Source organism: Periplaneta americana, chromosome 2, assembly GCF_040183065.1.
Source record: "Periplaneta americana isolate PAMFEO1 chromosome 2, P.americana_PAMFEO1_priV1, whole genome shotgun sequence".
Lineage (NCBI taxonomy): Eukaryota > Metazoa > Arthropoda > Insecta > Blattodea > Blattidae > Periplaneta > Periplaneta americana.
This window is the reverse complement of record NC_091118.1, coordinates 174644504-174671174: the sequence shown is the minus strand read 5'-3', so window position 1 is coordinate 174671174 and position 26671 is coordinate 174644504. Positions and strand designations below refer to the sequence as shown.

At 35.9% G+C, this 26671-nt stretch overlaps 1 protein-coding gene across 1 annotated transcript in view; it reads left to right on the top strand.

Annotated features, from left to right (window-relative positions):
* The window catches only part of Oatp74D (Organic anion transporting polypeptide 74D), a 905484-nt gene that overhangs the window by 110432 nt on the left and 768381 nt on the right, over positions 1–26671 (top strand). The window lies entirely within an intron of this gene.

Here is a 26671-nt window from a genome sequence, read left to right as displayed (position 1 = left end):
TAGTCTACTATTATCTGAAATAATTTGAGTTCGATGGATAAAATGGAAGATCTTCAATCTTCGTGCATTGTTTTGATCAAATGCTATTTCTAGGGCTAGAGTTTTCATGATTTAGTATATTTTTATCAGGTCAATGTGTAGCTAAAGTATATAGAAATCCATTTAATGAAAAAATAATTAAATTAAGGTACTTTTTTTGGAGCATAATTGTGCATATTTGGAAAATTTATCCTGATAGAGCTTTTTAATGATCTATTGGTCATATTCAGCATATCTTTACATTTTGAAGTTTTTTTTACTCTTGTCTATCCAATGTTGGTTCCTTCGTTCTCTGAATTTCTTAGAATTATGTTCTTTCATTTTCCTCTGGTAAAATTTGGACATTTCCTTCCTCCCCTATTCTGTTGAATGTGCAAAATGGATTTGACCCTAAATGGCCACGAGTCACGACAAATATATGTCTATTGTTTTCTCGCAAGTAGAGAAAGGGGTGGCTAAGCATCTCACTTGACGCAACTGGATGTGTAAGTAGGGAAAACCACTTTGTTGCCAAATTTTAGAAAGAGGAGGATGTGTGTGAGAGACTACTTAGATATACCACATTTTGTGGGAGATATACAAATTCAAACATATTCTCTGTTGGGTCAAAGTTACCCTCAATGGGCCAATGTTACCCCCATTGACGGTATCAGCGAATTTTTGCGAAATTGATAGAAATCTAGGAAATTATTTCATAATCACGATATTTTCAACAAAAAACCGATTTTATGAAGAATTCGCACGAAAAATGACTCTTTCTTCCAAATAAAACGTGAACATTTTCTTCGTATACAAATAAAAATAACATTTCTACATATTTGATCGTTCAGCATTATATTCATGTGACATTTGGTAACATGTAGGCATAGTTTCAGGGACTACTTCTAGGGAACAACGCAAGCAGACAAAGGTTATTTTTCTTTCCCACAAGAACTGCCTTCGTGAGATCAAGACGGCAGTGCTCTTACCCTTTCATAGCCGAATGAAAATGAATAATTATGAATAATAATGATGCAAGCAATTTTTTGTTAGTTTCAAAGGCACTGTTTCAGTAACAATTTTAAAGGTATTATTTTATAATTTTTAAAATTTCTTTAGGTTGCAAAATATGTTCGCAATTGCTTTTTTTAACGAAATATTCATCGAAATCAAACCATTTTAATCATTGAAATAAGGGAAAAATAATCACCATAAAGTCACACCTCTAAATATAATGGAATGTATGCCTATATGCCAAGAGATTTTATTGCTGAAAGCTGACGTGCTGACGGCGTCTTACTGGGAGAAATCTGTTTCCAAGAGTACAACCGTTATGATTTCTTAGTGTCATGACAGTCTAGTATATTCAATCACGAAGCTTGAGTTTATGTGGGTACTAGGAACAATAGACTGTGCGGGTACTATTTCGCATTGTCTGTAATGAGGCGATATTAGCGATCCTAGTGGTTAGCAACTATCTATGGATGCATATTTACTACATAATGAGCTTCGTGACTGTGGTGTTATCTCTGTTAGAGATATTATGGATCTCATTTTGTAAGCTGTTAATTTCATTTTGCATAATTTTGATTCAGTATCTAAGATTTACTCTGATATAGGAGATCTTGGTTTTGATTTATTATTGTCTACCGCTGTGGAGTAACGGTTAGGAAGCCTGACCGTGCAACCAGCAGGCCCAGGTTCAAATCCTGGTTGGCACAAGTTACAGCGTCGAGTTTTTCTGGGGTTTTCCCTCAACCCATTGAGAGCAAATGCTGGATAACTTTCGGCACTGGACTCCGGACTCATTTCGCTGGCCTTATCACCTTCATCTCATTCAGACGCTAGATAACTATAGCAGTTGATAAAGTGTCGTAAAATAGCCAATTAAAAACAGCGATATGTTATTATAGAATCGGATGTGAAATTCTTTAATTTGTTTTCCGAAATTCCGTCGCAGGATTCTATTTAATCTGTTATACAGGGACATCATTTTATTTTCACTAACATTTTTAATATTAACCTGGCTATACCTTTAGAGAACCGGAAAACCCGTTCGCTACCCCCTCCCACAACTGGAGTTCGATGATACTGGCGTAAAACACAAACAAATCACTTTACTAGGTATAGGAGGGAAGAAAAGTACTTCATCCATTTACGTAAACTAGGAAATATCGCGATTTTGAGTTCGATAATTTTCATTAGGATTTTTATTTAATCAAAATGCAGTACTGTATTAAGAATAAGTGTTTTTACTCACGAACGTATTCATTATGCACTGTATATTATGCTGTCTACAGCACATTAGCGTACAATATAGAGAATAATGAAGTTCAATTGAAAAATAATCATAATATGGATATTTAAACACATTTTTGAAGATGGTAGCCATTCATTTCGATAGCCTACAGGCTTCATTTCTTTTGTGCATATTATCGCACTATAGACTATTGCATCTAATTCCAATTACCAGTTTCGTCCTTCGTACTAGTAACTCATGTTGAAATAATTCTGTACCTACTCTATAAAAGAGTACCTTATGTAATGTAAATTCAATGTTCACTTCTGTCCGACTCGCATAGATAAAATTACTCAGACATGTTATCTACTGTCCGTCCAAGTGGTTATTCCGCAGGATCGTAGAAAGGAGGGAAATCACGTGACAGTTAATTACTTAACGAGGCCCTTTTATTTAAGTTATTTTAAACAGTTGTGTAATATTACGTAAACGTCCAATTCCTAACAGAAATTAATGTTTTCAGAAAAGAGCTAAGACAGCCCTGCTTTTACAGAGGGCCGTGCAGAAGCAGGTGGGGGAAATCGGGATGCGACGTAGGCAAACGGACAGTACCTGTGCGAAAATATGATTCAATATTAAAAGTTCTTTTGTCACTGGAAAACGCGAACATATTTCTGGAACGTACTATACTCAGTAACTCAGTACTGTTTACTATAAGCGGCCTTGATTCTGTCTGGAAAACAGTTGAAACTTCATTAGTAGAGGGGTGGGAGTGAAGTACATTCAAAAACTCAGGTACAATAAAAATTGAAGTAAAAATAAAATGATGTTCCTGTATATTACTAATTTGTTCTAACATCTGCTTATAATCGTTGAGTGAAATATGATTTCCTAGATATAGTCCTAGAATAGTAATTTATGTATCATGGGCGAAATGAAAATGTTCATAGAGAGGGCTGCGGGGTAGCTGCCGGCGGCCTCTAGCTCGAGGGTGCAAGTGGCCCCAGGTTTAAACATCAAATTTCGCCAAAGGTTCAGACATTATTTTGTGACGCTCTAGTCCGTAATTGAATAAATTAAAACTTTGTGATAACCGTTTTAAGTTAGAATTGTCTTGTTTAGCGTGTTTTGTTTTGGTATCTAGGGGCAATGTATACTAGAAAAAAAAAAGAATACGTAGAATAAAAATAATTAGTGGAGGGAGGCCACGCATGATGCTATTATTATATTTTCTTTACTAGCCGTACCCGTGCGCTCCGCTGCACCTGTTAGAAATAAATATAACGTAATTACATAATTAAAATAGGACGTTTGATCCAGGGAACATTCGTGTTTGATAGAAGGATAAATCGTTTAATATGTTACTTAATTTAAATTGTAGTTAAATAATTAAAATGCGCTCATTTTGGTCCAGAGAGCAATCATTTGGTGCAATCACAATTTCTTTAACATGTTTCTTAATTTTTATTACATGCAACCATAATTTAATGAAGATTGCGCTCCGCTGCACCAGTTAGAAATAAATGTAACGTAATTACATAATTAAAATAGGACGTTTGATCCAGGGAACATTCGTGTTTGATAGAAGGATAAATCGTTTAATATGTTACTTAATTTAAATTGTAGTTAAATAATTAAAATGCGCTCATTTTGGTCCAGAGAGCAATCATTTGGTGCAATGACAATTCCTTTAACATGTTTCTTACTTGTTATTACATGCAACCATAGTTTAATGAAGATTGACATATCATTTAGTTTTAATGTGTATAATTACTTTATATTACTTGCTATATGTTTCAGAAGTTACTGTAATAACATTGTAGAATTATGTCCATCTAGAGAAACTACACCTTCCAATGGTGAAACAATAATTAAACAATTAATTAGCTTCCGATATTACTTCATACAAACACAGAAACATTCTCTTAGGCTATGTTTAATAGCTTTCGATTGTTGTTGTCCAAGGCCCCTTATAGACGAAGTCATTTGTTTTTATTTCAGTACGGCGCCTTAGATGGCATTGTTATTGTAATTTTAAAAGTCATTTATCTCATTAAATATCAACCTATCAAAATTTTGTGTAGAATAAAACTTATCGGAAATTATTTTTAAAGAAGCTTTTGTTATGTAACATTTTTCATGAAAATTAATAATAAGCGAGATATTTCGATTTATTTAATTCAGGCCCCCTTATAACCCCCCCCCCTTTTAAATAAAGTATTTTGAATGCCATATAGCCTAAAATCTAAGTTACAACGAACTTAATTTATATTCCAATTTTCATATAAATTGGTTCAGCCATTATCGCGTGAAAAGGTAAGAAACATCCAGACAGACAGACAGACATACAAACAAAAATAAAAAAAAAAGCGATTTTCGGTTTCAGGATGGTTAATTATACATGTTAACACCAATTATTTTTGGAAAATCGAAAATTACCAGAAAAATTTTGGCTACAGATTTATTATTAGTATAGATTGTAAGTTACCAGTCTCTGAATTTAATAAACAATGTTCTAGGCTATTACGCTGGAAATGATGCTGGACTCTGTTGAAATCGAAATTCCTTCTGGGGTTGTTATTAAAGGCAAACAAGCTGAAGATAAGCTGTTCCCAATTAAATAAATATAAGTATAAGTAAACAAACGACTTATTTTTTGGCCCTAGGGCCTATAAAAGTTTTTTTTACGCCCAAGGTACTCATATTATGGGCTGTGTTACATATAATCTACCCGTGGAGAAATTGAACAATTATGGACTAGTAGGCCACAAAATCTTTTATTTCTTCTGTTTATTTATTATTGATTATTTTTCTTTTTGCTCTCATAGGCTAATTTGTATCTTCCGGTTACTGCCATTACTTCTTTCCTGAAAATAATTCTATCTGCTATACAATAAAATTAATTTCCTCTTCGAAAAGCGTTTCCCCATGGACACTAATTTTTTGCAGCATCACAATATTTAGCAAAGTGTGAAAGTGACACTTGCTCGGTTAGTATGAATGTTAGTTTGTTTTATGGTACGCAACTCGTCAGTCTCCACCTCTCCCCCAGCACGCTGTGGAAGGAGATACGAGTTATGTGCTTGCGTGCTTTGTAATAAGATAAGAGACTGCTTGTTTTGAAGCTTATGACTTGATTTTTCGTTTCTAAGCTTCAGAAAACTCTCGCGCAGACGACCACCCATGTTGAAATGTAGGAACGCAGACTGTGTACTTGGAGCTTTACACGGCAATTGGCTGCAGGATTGAAGTACAGTCTCAGAAACATAGTCTTGACTTCTTCCGTTCCTTATGACACCTCCCTCTGTAGGGGAAAACGGGACAGTTTGACACATTAAGAGAATTCCTTTTTTGCAAGCAAATAAATGTTATGCATGTGTCGAGAGTTTTTCAAAGTGCTGCAAGGGTTTATGTGTACGAAGCATCGTGAACGAAAGCCCTTTTAATCACTAGCGTAGCTTAATAATTGGCGAGATCGACTTGTATTCCAAGACTGCGCTTGGGCGTGGGTTTGAATCCCTCTTGGACTGGTTACGTGTTTATTTCTTTTTCGACTTAAAATGTATTTATTTATCATACATTGAAAGAAAAATTATAACATTTGGTCATGGACACTTTTGTTCTGACGTTACTTGTGGTAACATGGAAACAGAACTGTCCGATGGATCTCCTGTCTCAAGGTTTTCCACATGGTCCTCTCCCTCACGTAGTAACTATTAGGTTATGTCCATTTTCGGCTTTTCCTCTTCAAATACCTGTAACTTTCTTCAACGAAACGGTGGAAAACGGAGTGAGACAAGTGGCCAACAGATTTTGATCTCACATAGATTCTTCCTCACAGCCCAAAATTTCCTTGCAAGAACGTGCGCTCGCGTAGCTTTTCTTTCGTCTTCATTCATTGCGTCATTAGATAGGATGTACTCATCCTGCCTATGGTAGTATTTATTTTATCCTTAAATCCATTCTTTTAATTTTTACTTAGTTATTTAACGACATTGTATCAACTACTTGGTCATTTAGCGTCGATGGAATTGATGATAGCGAGATGGTATTTGGCACATGAGGCCGAGAATTCACTACGATTACCTAACATTCGCCTTACGGCTGTTGAGGAAAAACTCGGAAACCCCAACCAGATAATCAGTCCAAGCGGGAATCGAACCCACGCCCGAGCACAACTCTGGATCGAAATATCCATCCTTATCTAATCTAAAAACTATATATGGAATAAAAACATTTTACGCAGTCCACGGGATTTCATAAATCTCGTGCCACTGCTCTATCATTATTTGATGCTATACATCTTTGAATTCAGGATTTAGAGCGGAGCAAAAATATATACCAATATACAGGCTGTTCCATTTTAAATAAGAAAGTTAAAGTAATTTCCGGTTAAACCGAAAATGGTATTTAAATAACACTTGCAAATGTTTGTGTATTTTAAATCGCTTAAACACTTCCCCAAGTGTCACGTAAATGGTAGCATAACTGTAAAATATACTGGGTGTTCAGTTCAAAATATGTCATGGCTCGCTGTATGCCGTCATGTGGCTAGTCGATGAGCCTAGAGAATTCAGTCTTCCTACACTTCCGCAGAGGTGTATAACCTGTGAGGCAGAGAAGTTGACTAGCAAGTACGGCGTTCATTCTGAAGAGTACGTACCGATAACGCCGGTAGTGGCAGGAATTTGAACTGTTTGGAAATACGTACTGTCGGGATATGGGGAGAAGGTTAAGACGATTACTTACGTATTTGTTGACATTAACTTCGACGGTCAACATGGACACGGAGCATTTGATTTGTGTTGTGGAATGTCACCGTACGCAACCGATGATAACAAATACCCTGCGTACGACTTGCCGGCGCAAAACACAGTTCGAAAGAGGTTATGGTAGCACACAGACCGTACAGACCGCCATCTGTTGCTACGATGTTCAAGTTATACCGTACACGTTCTCAAGTTCAGATTGAAGAACGCCTTAAATAATAGGCAACTTCTCTGACATATAAGCTGATAGTCGCTTCAAATCGGTGATCCAACAGCAGTGACGTCATGGCACACTTTGAAATGAACACCCAGTATTTGGGGTCTACTAGAATCCAGTTACACTCGGTATATGCTACTTGTGGACAGTCGTGCGAAATTGTTGCCTACATACAGGCGGACTCCCATCAAGACTCACTTCAAATTTTAATTTCGTATCTGTAGCATCTATTATCAGACAGTACATTTCACTTGACGGTGTGTGTCAGAGGAAGAACAATTGTTTGTCTACATCTGAAGTTTAATTATAGTAATATGTAGCTAATCAACGGTGTATGAAATGGAGACGGAAAGCAACTGGCCACCCTATCTCATTATCTTCTAGCTTAGTTCCCTCATAAGTAGTGCCTTGTTGGTATCACTTGTGAGGTTCAGACCTGTCTTCAGACAGTTGATTAAACAATGAACAAATAAACATCTGAAAAAAAAAAACTACAACTTTAATTGGACCTCAGATATTGGCGTCCAGATCTGTTATATTTCGGGCAGCATCAACTAGTCGCTAAGTAGTTCATGCAAACTATTGCTGTGTTGATAGAGTCCTTTAGACTGAGTACCAGCATATTTTTAACGACGTATAGGATAAGTAGTTTTCGCACCCGCAAGGGCAAACAGTTTCACAGCATATTTTGTCGGCTTATTTGGAATGTATTGCCAAGAGGGACAATTTCCTCTCAAAACTAGTAGTTACACGTCGATACTGATATATTCGTTTGGATCAAAATATTTCTGAAAGTCTACGATAGCCTCAAATCATGCTCGTATTGCAGCTTCCATTTCAAAACTTTCCAGTCTAAATAACTAGGCTAATTATTGAAATTGAATTCAATTTAAACAAAGAACTTGTCAATTTATATATTGAGGGGAAGTCTGAAACCAGGCTTAATTGCATTTTAAATTTCACCCCCAGGCACCCCACTTTGAAATTTCAAATGGCACCCCTATATTTTTATACTTAAATATGAAAGAGCATTCAATTGTTTATACACCTTATTCATTTGTTTTCGCATCGTTTATTTTTTATCGTAGCCTAGCAACCTGGATTGTTGTTATTGTTGATTAGAGCTGAAGAGAATAAAGCTACAAAACTTATTGAGGTTTTCATGTAATAGTTATGTTTGTGTATTAAATTATTTTAAAATGGTATATACCCTTCAGAGAGAACATACTCGTACAGTAAATCATCCTTATTGATTTAATTTAGGAAATTACACAAAATAAGCTGTGTTTTCATCCTACAATCAACTGATAATAACAGAAATATAGGTTGCCAGGCGACAATAGAAAAGAAAAGATCCAAAAACAAATGAATGAGGTGTATAAATAATTGAATGCGCTTTCATATTTAAGTATAAAAATATAGGGGTGCCATTTGAAATTTCAAAGTGGGGGTGGCTGAGGGTTGGGGGGATGAAATCTAAAATGCAATTAAGCCGGGTTTCAGACCTTCCCCTCAATATCTAAATTGACGTGTTTTTTGTTTAAACTGAATTCAATTTAAATAATTAGTTATTTAGACTGGGAAGTTTTGAAATGAAAGCCCCGTATATTGCCCTGCGAGTGGATGTATCCCTTACATTATATCATCAAATCTGAATCATTTTAGCAGGAAGTAGAATGGTTTCTTGCTCGCAGTAAATAGAAAGATTCAATGGAGAGAATTTCATAAAATAATTATTTTTCTTTTGTAATGGATCAGTATGCACTTACTATGGATCGCGGTTTGGCGTATGGTATAAGCTTATCACAGGTATAGTATTTAAGGACTACTGCTGGAACTCAACTAGGTCTAAGTGAAGTTCTACAAATATTGATTAAATGGCGATCTCACTCGTGTTAATTATGTAAGCATGTGCGGCTTACAGCTGTTTCGGTGCTACCTGACACCATCCTCAGAGCCTTCTGTGTCTCGGCGTCATCTCAACTTCGCTGCCTGTTGTGTGGGTGCGTTCGTGTAATGAAGAGTTGAGTCAAATATTGTGTGTGTTCTGAAATTGATCTGTGTGTTGAGAATTTGATTAGGGTGTGGTTTAGTGTGTCTCTATATTTCATATTGTTCTAGTGTGTTGAGTTTTTGCTTTTTGGGTTATATGTGTAGGATTTCCATGTCTGTATTTATGTTATTATATGTGTGGTTGGCATTAGTTATGTGTTCGGCATATGTAGATGTATTGTGTCCTCTGGTTATTGCTTTAATAACACATAACACATAACTAATGCCAACTGCACATACAATAACATAAATACAGACATGTAAATCCTACATATACAACCCAAAAACCAAAAACTCAACACACTAGAACAATATGAAATATACAGATACACTAAAACACATCCCAATCAAATTCTCAACATACAGATCAATTTCAGAACACACACACTATTTGACTCAACTCTTCATCACACGAACGCACCCACACAACAGGCAGCGAAGTTGAGATGATGCCGAGACACAGAAGGCTCTGAGGATGGTGTCAAGAAGCACTGAAACAGCCGTAAGCCGCACATGCTTACATAATTAACACGAGTAAGATCGCCATTTAAGCAATTATTTATATTGAAGTGTTAAAAGTAGTGTACGAAAGATTCAACATGAAGTTCTACATTCGTCCAAAGGTGTACAGAACCGCGCATGCGTAGTTGTAGGTATTTTATTTCATATCTTCCTGAGTCTTGAGAGTATAGTATACTATACCATACTTAATACATGATTATGATATAAGATGTAGACTATGTGCAAAGACTCGAAGTATAGTATAATATACCTGAATTTGTGCCCTAACTGTAACCTGCAGAATTTTGTCTGCATTTTCCTCATGTCAGTGACTTTTTTTAAGTGTAGAATTATAATTATTAAACTCTAAAAATAAAACAACAAATGTCTCAGGATTCAGGAGGATTAAACGATTATCAGAACTCAGGGAAAATACATATTTGTCAACCGCATACGAATTGAAAACTTGTGTAAGAAAAATTAAAACGAACATGTATTTTCCTTTGTCTATGTTATTTTACGTTCATACATTATAATTTCCTCAAATAACTGGAAATATTCCCCATTTTACTGCTGCTAAAAACTCAGACGTGATGAAAGAAGAATCGTATGCTGAATGAGAAGGAAATGCAATGATAACAAAGTTAGAGCAACGAGAGCAGGAGAATCTCCTGGGCTGTTATGTGATAATGATTATATTGTATTGTATTTCACAAGGCCTCTCCCCCCAATATAACACAAAGACTAGAAGCTAACCAGAAAAAACTGTAATTTATAGCGTGTTAAGCGTCTCAGATTACGATATGCGTTCATTCCAGTCAGCATCCAGACATACAGTATGTTCTCAGTGACCCAGTGTACTGGAATTGGAAAGGGGAGAAAAAATAAATTTGTTATCCAGTTAGCCTTGGATGGAAAATAAAAAGTTTAGTTAGTGTACCAGCCATCGGTTTATAAAAATACACTCCAAACACGTCTGGAGTCGTAACTGTCTATCTCACTTGATACGACCCTAGCTATAATTCTTCCGAGCAGACGCAACTACTGCCGTAAGTAATGTACACGGTTGGACTCATGCCAGCTGATCAAGCGATTTGTAAATCACAAATTTGAAATAGTAAAAATATACTCATATTTTTACATCGGGCCACAACACGCAACGCTTAAGGCTTTCCTTTGACGATGTTGGAAATTTACGGTTCTGGGTTCAAATATCGATTGCCTTAAAGATTTTTTATCTTTATCATTGTTACGTGTAGAACTTACACGACAGACTAGCATATGGAACTTCAAACCAACGACTTGAAACCTAAAAGTAGGCCTTTTTTTATTTTTTTCTTGGGGGCGGAAGGAAGTTCTGCATTACAGCCCTATTTCCAATTACCCTGAAAGGTGCAATGTGTCCAAAAATAGAATAACAGGAAAAGAATGTTGAAAACAAAATGTAAAAACCTATACTTCGTTCCATTATGTCTGACAGAAGAAGTAAACATTACCGGTAGAGGAGGAGAGAAGTATAATAATTGCTATTCAACCAATGGTAGAAGTCTCATTCCATGCTTATCTTGAAGTTGGGCGGAGGTAGAACGCTTCACACCGCCAAACTTCAAGATAAACGTGGAATGTGACCTCTGCTATTGATTGAATAGTAATTATACTTCTCTCCTCCTGTGCCGGCAATGTTTACATCTCCTGTCAGACATTATGAAATGAAGTATAGAGAAGTCCTTATTAAGGTAAGAAAGATTTGGCATATAAATCACATAAAAATTAGACTTAAGATGAATATATTCAATATGTATGTATGTAAATTCAGTGTTGGGCCTATACGGATGAGAAATCTGGGAGCTAATATCTGAGATCCAACGAAAGTTATAGTTTTTTTTTGTAAGTAAATAAACAAACGCTTACGTAATATTATGACGATATGGTGGCCCAGAATGATAACAAACAAACAAATGTGGAAAATTACAGGACATACAAATATTAATACAAAAATGACACGCCTAATGGAGTCTTAAACTCGGACCACTTGCGTGATAGGCAATGATCTTTATCACGCAGGTTAATGTGTTCAACAACCCTTGAATTCTCTAATATTGTTATACAATATTCCTCTTTATTCGGTTAGCAGATGTCACCAAAAGAACCTGTGAGTTTGTGATGGTCAAATTGGTTGCGCATTTGTTTTTCTCCCGATTACTATTGTTTTAATTCGCCATTCTCATTTTAACATCCATCTTGTATCTCAGTATCATTAGGAGTTTAGGATACATCACCGGTTCTGAATAGCTATCAAATTTAGTGTGAAGTTTTCATTAAAATGATCATCTTCCTAATCTGAATCAAAAACGAATCTTGCCGAAAGGACCCAATTGTTGGAAACTTATTGCTTGTATGTTAGAGGATTGATACAGAATCTTTAACATACGATGACTGAACCACCCCTCCTGTAAAATTAAGCTTGTAAAAGTTGTCACGTGGAAGACACTTTGATCTTGTTTGGCGCGGAAAATGTTTGAAGAGCTCAGTCTGTGTAAGAGTTAAGTCCAGCAATAAAGATAAAGCAAGCGAAAGGACAAAGCGTTCTGAAGTGCTTTGTTGTGTGCAAGAATGTGATTCTCACATAGCAAACTTGAGTTACATACTGTTATCATAATCATAATCACCACCACCATTATCATCATCGATCCAACCCGAGATTCCATCCAGGAGAGATTATGTAAGATTTGCGATGAACTATATGGCTATGGGTTAGGATTTTACTGAGTACTTCGGGTTAGACTACTGTTTTTATTCCACTATTTCTCCACTATCGCACCAGTTTAAGTTCTAAATGTTACATTATGTTCAAATCTAGAATATAGGCCTATCACCCAAGCCACGGCAATTTCCTTTCTCGGAAGAATGTATGTATGTATGTATGTATGTATGTATGTATGTATGTATGTATGTATGTATGTATGTATGTATGTATGTATGTATGTATGTATGTATGTATGTATGTATGTATGTATGTATGTATGTATGTATGTATGTATGTATGTATGTATGTATGTATGTATGTATGTATGTATGTATGTATGTATGCATGTATTTATTTATTCACACTGCAAATGGGTATATACCCGTTGGCAGTGGTAACTAATTACACTCAATAATGACAATAATAAACACAATTAATAAAATTACAATTACTAATAAATTAATAATAATACTAATAATAATAATTAATAATAATAACAGGGAGCATCCAAAATTAAAGGAAGCACGATCACTTAAAATAATATTTAAAGTAAATCTAATTATACATCTTGATTACACAACTTTTAACACTGTATCACGTCGGAATTTGTATTATATGATTTTCTTGTGTTAAATTCTATCGTACCTGGTTTACATGTTTCGACCTTTTATGGGTCATCCTCAGTACTGGTCGTTGTTGGTCTTGGCACCTCTTGTTTTGTTTCCTGTGAAGGTGTGTTCGTGTGGTGTAATGTAGAGTCAAGGAGTGTGTGTGTTCTGAAATTGAGTTGTATATTGAGAATTTCATTGGAGTGTGTTTTTTGTGTGTCTGTATATTTCATATTGTTCTAGTGTACCCGTACTGAAACTGCGTTACTGAAATAAAAGCTGATATGCTGTTGCAGGTCTGTATAGCCCTATCGCGTTCCCCTCCAAGGCGATTTACTCCCTCCATGTAGGGGAATAGAAAGTGCACATCGCACAGAGACTACTGCATAATGTGCGCGACTACACAATGTGCAGGGTTTTGGCATGCCTGGTCTAGTATATACAGTCACGAAGCTTGAGTTGCGAGGGTACTAGGAACAATAGACTGTGCAGGTACTATTTAGCATTGTCTGTGATGAGGCGATAGTAGCGATCCTAGTGGTTAGCAACTATCTATGGATGCATATTTACTACGTATTGAGCTTCGTGACTGTATATATTAGACCAGTCATGTCAACTGATGCCCATATGGGCAAGCGCGCGCTTTAGAGCTCAGGAGAGCCTAAGGGCTTTACAGCGGAAAGGAAAGAGACAGACGAGAGAGATAGTTTATACCGCTTGGTCGAGCTATATACAGGGATAGCCAGCACTGATTCAATGGATAAAGGGAAGAGAACTTATTGAAACTATATCCGGGTTAATTTTTAGATTTGTCTGAGAAGTATAAGTGCATTATACGAGTAGGAATTTAAGTTTCAATTTTAATGCTCACTTTTCACGAGTTTCCTTTTTATTCAAAAGCAGTACTTTCTCAACTTTCTACAGAAAGGTGAAATTTTCAGATATGTTTATTTAGTAGCCTTACAGGCACTGAAACAAGATTTTCGTAAATCTAATATATCGTAAATGTATATTACTGAAGATACGTATTGAACATTTTGAAAATATTCGCATGGAAAATGTTTGTAAGAAAATGAATTAACAAAGGAACTGCTGTTACATCATAAACAAAGATATGTGTCCATGTACTGTAAAAACGTCAGCTCTATAGCTTCAGCAGTTTTCGAGAAAATAATTTAATATTCTGAAGATAGGAAGTTGCGCACCTTAAAAGCATAATGCGATAAGGGTTTTGTTATGTAATATTAGTTATAATATTAGTTACAGTTGAAACATATACCTAGGTAACTTTGCTTTGTACTGTAATATTGTTTTAATTAGTTTATTGATTAATTTTATAAGGCTAAAAATACCATCAATATCAATTCCAACTTATCATGTCATACTTAATCTCTTTCTTTGGGATATCACTTTCTATATGAATGATGTTTCATTCGCTTAATAAAGTATAGTTTTACTACTATGACATTTATGTGAATATTCCTTCTTAACTCCTTATTATGTTATTAACTGCAATATTAAGGAACTGGTGTTAAGTACTTTGTTTTACAGACAATATAGATACTATCAAACAGCAAATAGCCATATAAAATAACGACATAATATTTCACGTTCTGTTTGAAGCTTGTACACCACTGTTTTCGTAATCCAACAGGCTCCTTATTCATATACAATTCATATACATAATCCTTGCTCCTTCCATACCTAGCGCTTGATGCCCGCGCACGACGTCAAGGTCAGAAAAGTGCGCTTGCTTTGACATCACTGTATTAGACTGTGATATCAAGCTACTCATCATTACAAATCTGATGTTATTTCTTAATTAATTGCTTTGTAATGCTGTCGTACAAAAATACGGTAACTTATGAAACACATTTATAATGTTACAAAGTTATTACACTTATTAAAATTAGGAAACTCGCTTCGCTCGTTCCCTAAAAATTGACTCGTGCCATAACGTGTAATATTATGAACTTGTTTCATAATATACTATTATATGAGCAGTGACTGTATGAAGGTGTTTTATTGAAATATTGCGGAATACACTTTTACAAAATAATCTATAATCAAATGTATTTAAGTAAATTTGAGAATAAAATCGAAAATAATTCTCACAAATGAAACATTAGAAAAACGAGACGCTAACATTCGTGAAAGGTTGCAATGAACAGTTGTGCAGACACAACAGACAAACGCGAAATTCCTGAAGACAAGAATAAAAAGAAGTAAACATTCGGAAAAATGCTCACGCTTAATGCGACTTATGCTTCTAGAATGTTGTAATTGTTTCCGTCCAGTTTTTAAGAAATGAAAATAATTGAACAAAATATTTATCAGAAAAGACGTTCGATATATTTTGAGTAGGCCTATATAAAACAATAACCATGGGATTTATTGTGTAATTCGTTAAATCACAATCTGAAGTTAATAAATTTACAGTCAAGATACGAAGCGTCTCTAATAAAGATAATGAAGAGCTACATTTTCCATGCCCACAAACTGTATTACTAATGAGCACATAAAGTCTGTGTAACATTTTCAAAGAAGTGTATAAGCTAGACACAAGAAATCGTTTCTGAGAAGTATCATAAAATTTTACCAGCGTTAGTAAAAATTGAATATTTAACTTGTGGCCTCGAGCTTTTTTCGAAATGGCGCACTTACTCAAAAGGATGAAACAAATTGGCTGTAATATTGTACCATAGAAATGTGCACAAAACAGAAGTCGCCAGTTTCCATAGCAACCGTAAATAGAATACAATAATTGGTTAAGCTTTAAACAGTTGACTGTTTTCTTGCGTGACGACTTATGCAATAATAAGTATGATATTACTGGTATGGTAAAAGTACAGACATAACATCATTAAAATAAGAACTATGTTAAACACGATAATTTGCTTGCTTATACGGTGCTATAACTAAACACTAAGCCAAGGCATCGAAGACGACTTCAGGAATTCCGTGGCTATTTTTTCGTACAGCGTTCATCACGTACTATAAGATAAAACATTGTAATAAACATAAATAGATCATTTTCTTAATTCTCCAATAAATGATTTCTTAGCATCGCCACAGATACACTTGATTGTACTTGTCACTATCTCTTGTCACTAGAGAGTTCTTTGAAATTTATATTTTCTCCGCCATTCATAAAATATTTTGATATGATACCTCTTGCACAAAAGGGGAGATCTATAACTGAAATTTGATTAATATATTTCAGTATTATTTGTATTTATCCTGGTAATAATGAACAGTTTGACTCGTAGACATTTTGTTTTTCAGCATTAACTTCCCATGATTGTACGAGAAGACTCGAAGAGAACGGCAGTTACGTAGACTTTCGGCTCCCCCCTACTACCATTAATGCATAGCACAGTGTCAATACGGCGGTTGCTGTCGTCTGCGATACAACGAACTTTTCTGTTTATTTTCGAGTTCGTCATTTTTTTCCGGTTATTATATGCTTATTTAAGTTGTGTTATCTCTCGTAGTGGTTTTATATTTTATTTTATCCGTCTTAGTATTTATTTTATTATTGTAAATATTTTTGTTTTACCACTATTATTATTATTGTTATTATTATTATTATTATTGTTACTATTATTTCTATCATCAGCATTATTATTTGAACCCTGTAAAGTTTATGTAGACTACTGGACTGTACCCGATCACGAGAATATGCTCATTTCGGGTATCTATTCATAAGTATTAATTTCAAATGTAAATTGTAAATAAATTTGAATTTGAATTTATTTGAAAAACGTGAGTCTGATGCTTTTGGTTGTAAATGTACTCGTTCTCCTTTGATATTTGCATCGGCGTTGAGAACGATTTTCTAAGGAATTGAAATTTAGAGAAATTTGAAAGAATGTTTGTCCTGAACACGTGGAGTAGGCGTAATTGGATTATTTACAGTCAGCGACTCGTGGAACTTAGTCATAAAGGGGCTCTTCTGTGAAAAATCGAAATAAAAGTTGAATAATTAGAATTTTAAAATAATTTAGTATGAAATGACACAGCCACCGTTGTGGAGTAACGGTTAGCACGTCTGACCGCGAAACGAGCGGGCCCGAGTTCAAATCCTAGTTGGGACAAGTTGTCTGTTTGAGTTTTTTCCTCAACCAATTGAAGCAAAATTGCTGGGTAACTTTCGGCGTTGAATCTCGGCTTCATTTCGCCCATCATTAATTCACATATCACCATCATCCATACCATAGCCCGGATTAAAGCATTAGTTTTTCTGAACCGACGCATGCGCGGTGCGAGGTACAAATCCGAACTACACTGCGCAGACCTCGTACCTCGCAGCTATAAAAACCATTCACTATCTCTCTCGTGTAGTTCGGATTTGTACGAGGCGGGCTTGCATCTCGCATGCGTCGCGTCGGTTAAAAAAAACCATGGCTTTAGGTCACGGTGCGGTGTGCTGTACTTGTACAAGGGCGCGGCCGTTCGGCTACCTAATCATTCACAGAACAGGAGTTTTAAGCACAATAAGCCTCAGGTTGCAGTGTAAGCCTTCTGGTCCCTCCTCCGCATACAACTTACTTACAAATGGCTTTTAAGGAACCCGCAGGTTCATTGCCGCCCTCACATAAGCCCGCCATCGGTCCCTATCCTGTGCAAGATTAATCCAGTCTCCATCATCATATCCCACCTCCCTCAAATCCATTTTAATATTAACCTCCCATCTACGTCTCGGCCTCCCCAAAGGTCTTTTTCCCTCCGGTCTCGCAACTAACATTCTATAGGCCTATGTATTTCTAGGTTCGCCCATACGTGCTACATGCCATGCCCATCTCAAACGTCTGGATTTAATGTTCCTAATTATGCTAGGTGAAGAATACAATGCGTACAGTTCTGTGTTGTGTAACTTTTTTCCATTCTCCTGTAACTTCATTCCTCTTAGCCCCAAATATTTTCCTAAGAACCTTATTCTCAAGCACCCTTAATCTCTGTTCCCTTTCAAAATTAGAGTCCAAGTTTCACAACCATACAGAACATACGGTAATATAACTGTTTATAAATTCTAACTTTCAGATTTTTTGTCAGCAGACTGGATGATAAAAGCTTCTCAACCGAATAATAACAGGCATTTCCCATATTTATTCTGCGTTTAATTTCCTCCCTAGTGTCATTTATATTTACTGTTGCTCCAAGATATTTGAATCTTTCCACCTTTTCAAAAGATAAATCTCCAATTTTTATATTTCCATTTCAAGAGAAAGAAAAATGGAATGACACCCCATGTGCGTCTAGTACACGCATAAGTTATACACTCTCTTTAAACATTTAAATAGATTAATTATCCACATTCATCTAGTACACTCAAATATCATGCGACCATTCGATCAATCGTAACGGTGCCATACTGGACTAAACGTCTTTCGTCATCTTGACAATCACAGAACGCATTTAACATACGACCTATCAAGCCACGAGACATGAAATATGGGAGATGGGAATTTGATAGAGTATAATCTTTTTAATAGCAATAATACAAATTGGACGAAAGCGAAGTTTATGAACCCGCGAAACTCGGATCCAACAGCTAGCATGGTATGGTAACCCCTAGATCATGAAGACGAGTTCTTTGCTATTATCCATCACAAGTATCATCACAGTCAACGCCGGAGCTCGAATACGGCATGAAAAGGCATTGAGGAACCGGAAGGTGCCTCACAAGATCTAGCCGGCATCGAATAATTCAAGTTTCCTGCTCAGAAGCTGTCAGCTGAGCGAACCTGGTAGGCGGGACTCTCGTCACTGTAATACCGACTACGCTACATTCGCTACTCTTCAACCTTATAAAGGTATCGTCAACATGAAACTCGTTCTGCTACCAAGGGCAAAAGGAAAAGTGTTTTCACCGTGCCAAGACACGTTATTCAAGTCCCAACGTGGAATGGTTCCAAAACTAATTTAGGAATAAATCAGAAAAAGGGGGCGAGGAGGAGGAGAAGAGAATAAAAGACGAACTATAGAATATCTTTACTGGCGAGATGAGAGGAAAAGTGGTTTGTTGAGAAGTTGTCGTCACTTCAAGCATCATCCTCTACAGATTCAATAGGTGAGGCTTTGTATATACACACAAGTACAGACTGCTTACAAAGTTGGTTATCCTTGTTCGCTTTATGTTTTGTTTTTATTTTTAGAAATATTTTGCCAGGCTTCTGTGGCATAAGGAAGTGAGTTCCGTTTCTGGCGAAAGAAGTATAATATTTTATTTACCTCTCATTCGGAAACTAAGGCTGGTTCAATATTGCCGATAATGAAGAGTGCCGAATAAGTTCCCAACTTACGCATTCTATTAAAGTGACTTAATGGGAAGCCATGTGCCACTTTGTGAACTTATGTTATTCTTTTTCTGTGTGAAATGTTGGTTATCCCTTAACTGACATGTCTGTTATTTCTCTTGTAACTAACTTGGTGCGGTCTGTCAGACCCCATTGGTTATGTTATAATCAGGGAAAGGATTTATATGTAAATACATATTTACTTATAAAGCTAATATAATTTATATTTTGCATTATCTTTATGTTTCACAATGTGTAGGGTTGAAAAATCCTACTTTTATTTTCCATATTTTTCCATATTTTAGAGTTTAGTACATATTTTCGTTAATTTCCATATATTTTCCATATTTCATATAAAACAGTCCATATTATATTAGGTTTAACAATAAAACAAAACAAAATTCCATTAACTTTTAAAAATACATTTCAACAATAGAGATTTAAACACATGTTCAGTAATCCCTTTAACATCAGAGTTATTTGAAAATTAGCAGTCCTATCAACAATGGGAAAGTAAGTTACAAAACTGTATTAATTTAATTTAAAATTTTTAACAGACTTCAGTTGTGCAGCTCAACAGTTAAATGCCAGTCAGAGTACACATAGGTTCAGTTTTGTAAATCATACTATAAAGACGGTAAATATGCCAAAAGTACGTCATTCAGTCAATTTAAAATCAAAACTAACAAGTTACATTTCAGAATTTAAAGAAGATGGTTTATCAACTGACAATAAAATATTATTTTGTAATTTGTGTCAGTGTGCAGTATCATCTACACAAAAGTTCCTGGTGCAACAACACATTACAACTAGTAAACATCAGGCCAACAAACAACTAAATTCCAAGCAGAGACAATTGTTTTTAACACAACCAACAACATCGAATGTAAGATCTGAGTTTAACATCGACCTGTGCCGTTCTCTCATCTCTGCTGATATTCCTCTCTACAAACTAAAGAATAAGGTCTTCAGGGAATTCCTTGAAAAATATACTCAACATACAATCCCGGATGAGTCAACACTTAGGAAGACGTATGCTCCATCCATCTACGATGAGACAATACAGAAGATAAGAGATGAAATTAAAGATAGTTCAATTTGGGTTTCCATTGATGAGACTCCCGACAAAGAAGGTAGACTTGTTGGTAATGTAGTTATCGGTTTGTTAAGTGAACAATATTCTGAACGAATTCTTTTACATTGTGATGTTCTAGAAAAGTGCAATAACAAAACTATAGTTAAACTGTTCAACGAAGCTATGGGTATCCTGTGGCCAAAGGGTATTATGTACGATAATGTGTTATTCTTTATTAGCGATGCTGCCCCTTATATGGTCAAAGCTGGACAAGCATTATCTGTTGTATATCCTAAATTGACTCATTTTACTTGTGTGGCGCATGCATTTCATCGTGTGGCAGAAGTGGTCAGAGACAATTTCCCTAAAGTAGATTTGTTGATTTCATCAGTGAAAAAAGTATTTCTCAAAGCTCCCAGTAGAGTTAACGTGTTGAAAGAAATGTACCCTGAAATTCCATTGCCACCAAAGCCAATTTTAACTAGATGGGGTACATGGCTAGAAGCAGTTGAATATTATGCCGAACATATAGACTCTATTAACAATGTTCTCCTTGCATTGGACTCTGAAGATGCAGTCTCAATTGATACTGCGAAAACAGTTACCTGTGACATAAGTGTGAAGAATGACTTAGCTCACATTCAGCATACATTTTCATGCATCATAAAAACGCTCAAAAGTCTCCAAAATAGGCACCTTTCACTATCTGAAAGTTTTGAAATTATAAATAGTACTGTGGAACAACTGAATCGTGGTAGAGGTAAAGTTGCAGATGCAGTAAGAGCTAAGGTGGACACTGTACTTTCAAAAAACCCTGGATATGAAGAACTACAAAAGGTTGTTGCTGTGATGAGTGGTGAATCAACAGTGAAGATTAACTTGGACTTATCCCCAGCAGACATTGTGAAATTGAATTATGTACCAGTTACTTCTTGTGACGTCGAACGCTCTTTTAGTCAGTATAAATCTATCCTCAGAGACAATAGAAGAAGATTCACTTTTCAGCACTTGAAAGAAATGTTTGTAACCTATTGTTATGGTAACAGACAATAAAAATTGTGTTTTGTTGAAACTACATTGGAAGATAAGGTACGTCCATTATATTTGTTGTTTAGTTTGATTAAAATGTACCAATATTTAACGTACATAGTCATTTTTTTATAATTTTAAGTCCATATTTAATTCCATATTTTGGTAAAAATCCATATTTAATTCCATATTTTGGTAAAAATAACTACATATATATTTACATATTTCATATATTTTTAGTCCATATAAATCCGTTCCCTGGTTATAATAAATATTAATCATTATTGCTAGATCACTACACTCCAATTGGAAGGTAGATAGAAGAGAAAAGTTCTAGACCATAAAATTCGTAAAGTGGAGGAGATGAAAGGATGAAGGCGGTCTGTGAGACCCCTTCATGTCAGTTAAAGGTTAAAACTCGGCAATACTGTTGACAGTCCCACCAGACCTGTGAATCACTTTATGTATGCAAAGATTTTAAGCGCCACAGAAATTAACTGCTGTGATGATAAAGAACGTGTTCATAAAAAACAGCTTCAGTACTGATATTCCTTGAGCGCATGAATTTTTTTAAATTATGGTTTATTTAACGACGCTCGCAACTGCCGAGATTCCATCAGCGTCGCCTGTGAGCCGGAATTTTGTCCGTAGGAGTTCTTTTACATGCCAGTAAATCTATTGACATGAGCCTGTCGCATTTAAGCACACTTAAATGCCATCGACCTGGGCCGGGATCGAACCCGCAACATCGAGTACCGACTACGTTAACCAGGCCGACGTGAGCGCATGAATTTTTCAGTTACCTAGTCACTGGAGCTGATAGCTTTTAGTCGGTTATTTAAGAACGCTGTATCAAATGAAGCGGTGAGATCAATAACCATTCAAGTCCATTTACACAAGTTTCGAGAAAAATGCAAAAAAACTATTTTTTATTTCTTACCTAATTATTATTTTTTGCACGTAATATTTCTGGTTGTTTTAGAGATCAAGACAAAGTAGTATACCAACTTCTAAAGTCGTAACACTTGTGGAAATATCCTAAATTTAATTTCAAATTGGCAAAAAAGTGAATGACCAGAAGTGGACTTGAATGGTTATTGATCTCACCCCTTCAAATGCTAGAAAGCTAGATTATTTAGTGAAGATGAAATTGGTGATAGTTACCGAGATGAGACCGTTGATTTGCCATCTGACTATCGAACATTTTTTTATATTTGGGGAAATTTTCGAAAAAAAGAAAAAGGTAATCAGTCCAAGCAGGAATCGAACTCTTGCTCGAACGCAGTTCCAGATCAGGAAACACATCTACTGCCTGACTATAATGGTGGCTCTCAAATAATTAAGAAATTGAAGTACAAAGTGTGAATACAGGCCTATCTGTAAGACGGAAAAAAAATATCAAAAACCTGATTTGCTTTCTCATTGGGAACGTATGACAGAGTTCTGATTCAGATTGTTAAAAGCTTTGTCAGCTTGAAAATACCGAAACCAGCTTGCTCTCCTTATACGTACAATACAAGACGGTCAACAAAACAACACGAGTTCAACATGACAATAGTGCCAAGTTAATACCAAATGCGTAGAAGGAGAGATTGTAGCCTAAGCAGATTTAGTAATCGAATCGCGTTATCTATAATGTTCCACTTTTGTTGGAATAAATGTGAACCTTATGACGACCAGAGCCCAGAAATTCATGCTCAAACAACAACTAAATACACATGCAGAGTTGTACACAGTAAAACGTAAACATAAGATCTTTGTTGTGATTGAAAGCAATTCACGTTTGCAGATATACATATGAAGAATTGAACTGAATTTCGGTAGGAGGGCATTACGACCCAACATTGCGATCTTTCGAGATCTATTGCGTTAACTCTCAAACTAAGCACGTTCCCAAACCTACACCGGCTGACTACATCAAGGTTCGCTGCATACCCAGATTTCGAGTAGGCAATCCCATCGTCCCTAGGCCAGCCCTCACCGTACGTCGCTAGCCGGCGTTTGAGAATGCTATGGAATGATGACGAACTGGAGAAATATTGACGAAATGATGTAGATGCCAGGAGAATCCCGAGAAAAACCCCAGCTGCGACCTTGAGCGGCACAAATATCATTATGGGGTTTTCGATGACATGATGAAAATCTGATGAATCAGCCAGCGGTGGAGTAATAAAATATGTCGTTGTTCCTCCAATAATTCCTATGTGCAAAATACAAAAGGTTGGATAAAAAGTAATGGCAACAGTTCGATAATTCTGACATGGCTTTACAGTATTCACAGGGGTACAACATTTACGTACCTTCAATATAGTCGCCCCCCTTATTTATCACCTTTTGCCAAATGTTGGGAAGGCGTCGTACACCATCAGCGCGTCCTTCTTTGTTGATGTTTCGTATTGACTGCTCTATAGCACAGATGAGGTCATCTCTGGAATTGCACCGGGTCCCTCACAGTTGTTCTTTCACTTTGGCGAAGAGATCGTAATCGCATGGACTCATATCGGATGAGAACTGTGGATGTTCCAGAATCTCCCATTCCCAGCGGCGCAAGAGGTCCTTGACAGCAGTAGCGGTGTGACTCCTTGCATTGTCATGAAGAATGATGGGGTTCTGTACCACCAATTGTCGTCTTTTTCTCCTGAGCGGTAGACGAAGGTGGTGGTGCTTCACGCAGTCCCTGAAAACATTCTTGTGCACTACGACCTCGCCCAACATCAATTTTGATGCAGGAACGTTGCTCTAGTTTTGTAAACATGATCTTAGGGCACTCGCACTATCCCTATGAAAGTCAACATTCTACACACTGCAGTAGATTGACAGAGTACTGTGGCCGCTGGCTGCACTAACTCATCTAACAGTCCTTGTTCATATCCGCAGAGCTGGCAGCTCTCGAACCACTATCGTCATGTGACAGCAGTGTTCCCATAACTTTTTATCCAACCCTTGTATAAAATTTTTCAGTAGGAAGAAAAAACACATTTATTCATTCTATGGCAGTGGTACATGAGAGATTGTGAATTCTTACATTTTCAAAAGGAAGAAATATAATTAGATATAGGAAATTTTATTATCTGTTGTATCATTATTTAAGTTATTTAATAGACCAAAAATCTGAAAATCAATAAATATGTCACATAGGAGTTATTGCAGGAACAAAGATGATAAGCTTCTGGTTCTTAAGATTCATCTGTGATTTTTTTGTGAAAGCACCATTATTCGAAAGGAAGTCTCTTGGTTTCTCCACGCTAGGAACCCCAGTTGTAATCCCGATAACTTCAATTGAAATGTGTGATGAACATGACTGTTTTGGCAATGGGCTTTTACTTTGGAGAACTACCCTTTACCGCTGCTGTTATCTTACACTTGGCCCGAATTATATCACCAATTTGAGAAATACTTTTTTTCAAAGAAACTGACAGGTAATCTTCATACATTTTTATTTATGTACACATGTGGAGGCGAGACCTGGCGTGTGAGCTGTGCGAAAGGAGAAAAAGTGAATTATCAGAGAGTTTGTTTCAGTTAATATTATACGAATTTACCAAAACCAAAATTCATTTCAAACTAAAACATATCTTCCTCCTCCATACCCATTGGTGATATAGCTACGGCAATGATAAGGTCATAGGAATGGTCTTGCCTCCTCTACTACAGCATTCTGCGGAACAGTCCGGCTAGGGCACTATCTGTAATTATTTTTGTGCGCTTTACAAATATACATCTCAACTTTGGTAACATTATATGAATATATTAGATTCATTTAATCTGGGAGTAGGGAGTCAATAGATGGTTATGTGTGCATTGATTACTCTCTTCATGAAGATCACAGAGAGATAACAAACTTCCCTAGGATTATTATTATTATTATTATTATTATTATTATTATTATTATTATTATTATAACAAGAAGACAAGAGTACATTATGCAACGAGCCTATAATGATAGTAATTAAGACGCAAGTATGGATGTTTATGAAACGAGCGCAAGCGAGTTTCATAATATTCATACGAGCGTCTTAATTACCATTATAGACAAGTTTCAAACGACTTTTTATGCTCGACCATATTTCTAACTTGAAATTATTCAGATGTATACTGTACATTTTATTTGTATCTGACAAGATCGGAAGTGACCTTGTTCTAGGTCGTGAATTGTGAGATGGGCGCAGACGCGAAAGTACTGATTTTTTCCGAGGAACAATAATGTCACTGACCTTGATGTAATCCCGTTAAACTTGATATAACCTGGAAATTGATTTAGAATTGAAAAACGAGATGACAAATTGAATTTTTTTGAATATTATTTACAATTAACACTAATTATTATAGTAACAGAACATAACCTTCTGCGACAGTATTGGATTTCCAGCCTCCGTGACGTTTTGCTAATTGCCTTTCCATTGCATATCCGAGAATAATCGATACTTGCGATTTTATAATGGTACAATGGTGATTTCTTATTGGCCGAACAACTGAACTATAATGAATAGGTGTACTTTAATGAGGTGCATTAAATGGCTACTACCAGCTGTATAATTACTACATTTCGGCATGGTCGAGCATAAAGATAATAAACGTATATAACCAGAAATCATTTTAAACTGACCTGCACAGTATTTTTAAGGTAACACAGAAATACACACAGATACGATCTAACATCCAGTATTTGTTACATCACAAATCAAATCCACCAAAAAGAAAAAAGGAGTAATGCAATTCCCTAAACTCATTCTGGAATTACATACACTGACGTCATATTTCCATGGTTATACATCAATGCAATAATAAGTATTATTATCCCTTGTTACATTGTCATATCTGTTGCCATGCTACTCATCCAGAATTGAGATACAATTTGTTTCTAAAATAGGACGTCTTGCTGCTGGCTACAATTAACAGAGAGTCTTCAAACACCTTGCTTTAAGCAAGGCCGGCACTTTTCTTTAATTATTTATAATAATTATAGGATTATTTCTTTTGAGTTATTTATTTATTTATTGCGTCATTCTGTACTCACGTCATGGCAGATTAGATGTGGTCCAGTTCTTGATCCGCCATCACCCACTATACAATGATTACAAATTAACGAGTATGACAGCATAGAAGTATAGCCTATAA